This window comes from Sinohyriopsis cumingii, chromosome 19 (genome assembly GCF_028554795.1).
Source record: "Sinohyriopsis cumingii isolate HCF-2022 chromosome 19, ASM2855479v2, whole genome shotgun sequence".
Classification (NCBI taxonomy): domain Eukaryota; kingdom Metazoa; phylum Mollusca; class Bivalvia; order Unionida; family Unionidae; genus Sinohyriopsis; species Sinohyriopsis cumingii.
This window is the reverse complement of record NC_142979.1, coordinates 49,480,967-49,487,802: the sequence shown is the minus strand read 5'-3', so window position 1 is coordinate 49,487,802 and position 6,836 is coordinate 49,480,967. Positions and strand designations below refer to the sequence as shown.

General features: G+C 34.2%; 1 non-coding gene across 1 annotated transcript; it reads left to right on the top strand.

Annotated features, from left to right (window-relative positions):
• Window positions 1–6,350: 6,350 nt before the first annotated feature.
• Window positions 6,351–6,424, top strand: Trnaq-cug (transfer RNA glutamine (anticodon CUG)). The gene has a single exon. It is a non-coding gene; the product is annotated as a tRNA-Gln (tRNA).
• The last annotated feature ends 412 nt before the right edge of the window (window positions 6,425–6,836 follow it).

The window sequence follows — 6,836 nt, the reverse complement described above, 5'->3', positions numbered from 1 at the left end:
GAATTTTACACATCTGTATATTTACACAAACATATATTCTACACAGATTTTGAATTTTACACATCTGTATATTTACACAACCATATATACTACACAACTTTGAAATTTACACAACTGTGTATTCTACACTTAATGCAACTCTATTTTCACTAGCCATGCAGTAAGATTCCCAAGACAATCCAATTCTATAACTTATGTAACTTTAATTCTCCACATTTCTTTGTCACTGGTACAGTAAGTCGGAACATTTTTTTACGGTGCATACAAAATTTTTGTCAATTCTGATGAATTTTTAATTCATATTTTGCAATAATTGTATAGTTCATAAATGATAATTTTCAAATCTGATTTTGATGGTAACAAGTTTCATTGGAGAAATATTCAGGTAATGCACCTTTCAACTGCTACACTTCTAAGTCGTTTTGATATCATGGTTTACATTATTTCAATATAGATATATATATATATATATATATATATATATATATATATATATATATATATATATATATATATATATATATTGAATGCACTCGGTTGTTCATCTTCTTCATTTCAGTGATGACAACAAAGTGTAAGCAATTCAAGATAATGAGGATGGACATGAGAAGTGTCATCACATACAGTTACTACACATGTAATATGTATATGAAAATACTTGGTCCAATTCTGAAAAACCAACTCAAGGGCTGCAAAAATGAGCCCGCTCCAATACATCATAACATACACCTCATGTTCAAATTTTTCGCTTTATTGGTGTCTAGATTCCCTCACCAGCCTCCATGAGCAGCAGAGGTGGTGAACAGACCTTTAGCTGAAACGTCATTTTTGAAAAATAAAACCCAATACGAAACAAAGAAAATATATGGTCAAAAATGCCAAACCAAAAGCTTCTAACTTACCAAGAGTTTCTCTAATTGGGTTAGTTTATTTTGTTACTTTATCTTTGTCGTTTTTTTGTTGTTGCTTCTTCTAAATTTGTATGTGTTCATTTATCCACTGGACATTTCATTGAGGTCGCACCTCTGCTGCTATAAATGTGTGAGTAATTAAATTGTTATTATATCAATAATGGAATCTTACACTACTAGATTACTAGAGAAAGATTAGAAGCAATCAGAAAATATCTTCTTGTTTGTGATGCTCTCAAACAAAAATTGCAAGAATGACAAGAAGCATAAGTTGAATATGTAGAAGGTACAGAACAATTATTTAAACCTGTTACAAAGGTTACTAAAAGAGTTGCAAAAACTACTGAAGGTCTTCTTCCAATGTTAAACAAGCTGCTGAGCAAACTGAAAAAATAACAAAAAGAACTAAACAAACAAAAAAGATTTTAAAAGATCTTCCAACTGAAATAGCTGCTGCCCAACCTCCTCCCGTAGATGAAGAAATACTTAAAGGTATTAGTGAAATTACAAAAAGATCTTTCACCCAAACCTAAAGTAGAAAAAGAAAATGTTGAATTTATTAAAACCTTTTAGAGAAGATTTTATTGAACAACTTAAATATATTAAAGAAAAAGATTTGCCTAGGGAGACATTTGAAGCTATTTTTGAAAAGACTAAATGTTTAAAACCTAATTATGGTACTGTAAATGATAATTTTTTTAAGTGGGTATATATATTATGATAAAAGACAAGCCAGAGATAATGATCTAAAATATAGAAGTTTTGTTAATGAAATAAAAAGACTTCATGATAAGGTACTGGAACAAATTTCTCAACAGAAACCTTCCCCACCACAACCTCCTAAGCAAGAACCTTCATATTAACTTCCACTACCGCAGCAACAAATAGAATGACAAAGTCAAAAATCACAAAAACCACAATCCCCTTCACAAATTCCTTGACCTCAAAAACAAAAACCACAATCCCCTTCACAAATTCCTCGACCACAACAAAAATCACAATCTCCTAAAAACCCGGTAAAGAAAAAGATGTTCCTGGTTCATTATTAAGCCCTTATACTTCTGAAGAAGAATATTATGATTTAAGATCGGACATGTCTCCCGGTGCTACTGGAAGTGGTTTTTCTACCAAGGAAGTGGTCTATTACTTATCCTGACAGTGTTCTTGCCTATGTTACCAACTTGAAATTCTGATCGGAGGAAAACGTGCAGGAAATAATTCTCCAGAGATTATGACTGAAATATCTGATATTTGTTGAAGATTGTTTACAGGCAGCATTATGGATCATAATGTTTATCGTTCTCTCACTAATGAAATTGCTGACGATTATTACAGCGACTGAAATAATTAATTAATCTGCATGTAATTTAAAAATGAATATACACAATGCTCAACGTGGGCCTGTAATATTAGGGTAGTAAATTCATGATTGCCAACGTACAAAGCAATTTATAGAGATGGACTTGGCGATGTTGTTCAAGGGTTATTTAAGAGAATAACTCCAAAAGCAATGCCATTTGCAAAACAATTAGGAATGAAAGATATTGTTGTTATTCACGATAAAGGTATTGGTGCTATTGGTAATGTTGCTGGTAAAGTATTTTCATCAAGCACAGATTAGCTCAATTAATACAAAGAAAACCACAACCAGTAAAATTACCCAGCACTGAAATTATGCCTGCAAATATCAGTAAAATAATAAATCAAGTTGCCAATATTTTTTTAGCAGAGTTGGCTGTTAATGAAGTCGTTCCTACAAAGTTGACTAATAAAATTAGGCCAACAAATACAAGTTTTATATCTGATCCAGCGTTTGATATGGATGCACCAGTTCTTATAGAATATATACGCGATTATCAGTATTATTCTTATGACGCACATGTACCTGACGCATGAGGAAGGATCAAACTGCAATTCAAGATACAAGGAGATATTTCTTGCCTGCTGAAGCATTTATCAAAGTGAAGTGGGAAATTGTCACAAACATTGCTAATGACATAGTTGGTTTTGTTAACAATGGTATTATGGCGTTGTTGGACAGCGCTACATACATGATTGACAGAAAAAATATTGAAACAATTCGAAAAGGCGTTGATGTTGCTACAATGATAATAACTTTAGCAGGATATTCAGATGATTATTCAAGATCAGCTGGTCTGTCAATGATGTTTTGATAGTCCTGGTCATAGAGCGTATCATATAAGACGACCAAGAAACTTCGCCGATAACACTAATGTTGATGTGTGGCCAGTGGTTCATGGAGCCAAGCCAGAATATAATTTAGGCTTTGTTGTACATAAGTCAATGTTAAAAGATGCAAATAGAAGATTTTCATGCGCAATTCCACTGTCACATATCTTGGATTTTGCAGAAATGTCAGAAAAGTTATCTTTGGAGCAAAACATACAGTTGTACTTGTGAGAAAGGGTAATGATAATGATGCAATCTGGTGATTTGGTGCTGTTGCTGCTGATGGTAAAGTAATATTAACAAAGCTTTCACCGTGGATGCCAGTAATGACTCCAACAATGGTGAAGAAGAAAGATTTATTAGTTTTATGAATTCAGGCGAAAAATCGTTATCATCATGGTCGACAGTAACTACAGATAGCATTCAGAGTAATGTTGTTGGGTTATTTACATGGCATATTGCATCACAACAAGAAGTTTCTGCGCCAAGGCACATATGTATTGCTTTACAAAATACTGTTCGGTTAAATTCACAAACACATAGTCGTATGATATTTGACGACCTTGAAATTAGTGAAGTTTCTATATGGGTAAATGGACATCAAGAACCATCTTTAGATACATTATTAAATTTTGAAAATAATCATGTAACACGTGCATATAACCGTTTAATGACATTTATGGGACGTCATCAAAATATAAATACTGGTTTACAAATATCACAGATTTTAGAAATCTGTATCTGATCCAATATCATTAGAGCATATAGATTTATTCAAACAATCTGTTGTTGATATTTACCTTCGAGCTCATGTAAACCAAGCTGGTGTTAATTTTAGAGCAATCGCAGTTATACTCAGCGATAAAGCAATGTTACTTGAAGGTACTGCCGGGCGAATGGGGGATATTGACGCACCAGTAGAAAATATGTAACATTTTCAGTTGAAAATAACATTACTTATACAAAGGTTATATCATTATGTTAGTGTTAGTCTGACTTCTGGTCAGATTAAAAAGCTTCAATCAAGTTCAGCAAAGAACTGTGGAATAAAAACACCACTAAACAAAGATCAGATCACAGGTGGTCCAAATAAACTATCATTGTCAGAACGCGAACTCAGGCATTTCAATAGTGCCAAACAATCAAAAACGGGCGTTACACTCAATCTTTCTGCTGGTGAAGTTAAAGGTTCAATTAAAACAGGCGGTATATTTCCACTTCTTGCAGCTATATCAGCGTTAATAGCCGCTGCAGCCCCAGCTGTTGCAAAAGCAGCTGCACTTGGTGCCTTTGGAAGTGCTGCTGGGATGGCGTTAAAGAAAGCAACAGGACAAGGATTTTAGAAAAAGATGCGGTCAGGGTCTAAGATTACCAGGAACTCTTATCGATATGGAAAAGGTCTGAGACTTCCAGGAACAGTTCATTAATTCTTCCAATGTCAAATTTTAATTTACCTGATGCTGCTAAAAAAATTAAATATAAAAAATTTCAGAGGTATTTTTATGCGTGATCAATTATCAAATCAACGAAATAATTTTGAAACAGGTATCTTTAATCTGGATAAAAGTTTTGTCCCTGGTACTCGGTGGGTGGCATACGTAATTGATTCAAGTGGAATTGTTTAATAGGATTCATATGGGTTGGCTCCACAAAATAATTTTTAAATTACGTAAGCACAATAAAAACTCCAGTCTGGTATTCAACATTATCAACACAGACAATAACAGATCCACCAATATGTGGCCGTGAAGTAATTGCTGTATTCAACGCTATATCTTCATCAACATTACCACCTCATAAGGTCGTACACGATTATACAAGTAATCGCTAATCGTTTTAAACAGACGTTAAAGTATAATGGTAGATATTTACGGAACATCTTCTATCAAAGACAAGGAAAAAAGATATTGATTTGTCAAATGACGCGATTATAGATGAACCTACCAATCGCAACCATTAGAAAAGAAATTACAAAAAGTGTTGCTAATCGTTTATGATCTACCGGTGATACAATGACAGGTGAACTCAGAATGAATGGAAATAAAACAGTTGTTTTAAGAGATCCAACATCTGATATAGATGCCGCAACTTAATAATATGTAGACAATAACTATAATACAATAGATACTTAATTAACTACACTGCGAGCTGAGTATGACGTTCACGTAAATATGTTTTTAAATCTTCGTAGAAACTTTCAAAAAAAAAAATCGCAGAAGCTTTCTTTGGAAGTCCGTTGACTGTTGTAAAACTCGGCAATATGAAAACAGCTATGTCAAACACTGAAACGATTAATAAACGATTAGCTGTTATCAAAGATCCTAAATCATTTTCTGAGCTAATCACGGTGGTGCAGTGTGATATCGATATTAGAAAAAAACTAGAAGATGTTATAAGTGGAATTCCTGATATCGCTAAAAAAATTTAATCTGATTAAAATTCCCCACAAGCAGATTATCAACGTGGTATAAACAGTGTCTTCAGGATTATCAATATGGTCACAGCAAAATAATACTATCTAACATACTGCAGAAGTCACTGGTGTGTATAGGCTGTCATTGTTCAGCGGTGCAAAATTTAATATATTTACCACATATCCTGGCGTCATTCAACCATAGTTTTTCTGGAACCATGTCTATTGTGTTAAATAAAGGAGACGAAGAAACTTTTATGCTGGAATCATCTGATAAAAAATTAACCGCAGCGTCTTTCTGGTGGTGTTTGGAATTCGTCGATGAAACACCTCAATTGTTACTAATTAATTAAAATATAATGAGTATTCCAATCAACGTTCAACGTTTTAGATACAATCAAGCACGTGAATAGCAAGCAAAACTAAACAATATCGTTGACGAATATACAGTAAAAGTAAAATATATCGCAGACGTGTAGTTGTTGTTGACATAACTGTATATTCGGCGTCTACTGTTATTGCTGGAACCAGTGTATTATTATCAACAATAACACCATGTCTAGTGATGGCACCAGCAGTTTTAACAATTTGTGTTTCAGCTGCAACAAAAATTGCTGGCCTTCTTAATATCATCGCAAAAAACATGTACATGCACAAGATGATACTAATTTGTCAACAATTACGAATGCAGAATTCTGACTGCGCGTAACCACCTGTAAATTGCTTAAATCATTATTTTTTGCATTTGAATCAATATGATTGATCACATGACCGTCTTTGATCCATCCATTAAAACATTCGTAAACGAACCTGTAATAGAAATCCTCCCCCCCCCCAGCTCCGGTGGCCTAGTGGTGAGAGCGTCCGCCTCTGATGCGGGAGGTCGTGGGTTCGATCCCCGGCCGAGTCATACCAAAGACTTCAAAAATGGTACTAACAGCTGCCTCGCTTGACGCTCAATATTAAGAGTTAGAGTTAGGACTGGTCGGCCTGGTGTCAGGATAATCTGACTGGGTGGAACATCATGCTACATGTCTGCAGCAAGATGCCCCAGTGCTAGACATCACTATAAACTGCCACATTGCAAACATCATGGCGATATGACTGAAAAATTGTTAAAGCTACGTTTAAAAAAATTCCAATCACATCACATAACATCACATCTCCCCCTGAACAGAAAATTGAAGATAAACCATTACTAATGACAGAAATGATTGTTTTTTTTTAGCCGCCAGTGCCTGATGATACCATCACGAGATGCCTCATAATGCTTGATGATAGGATGTTTCACAAATTCCTTTTGCTCCATTTATATAATAATA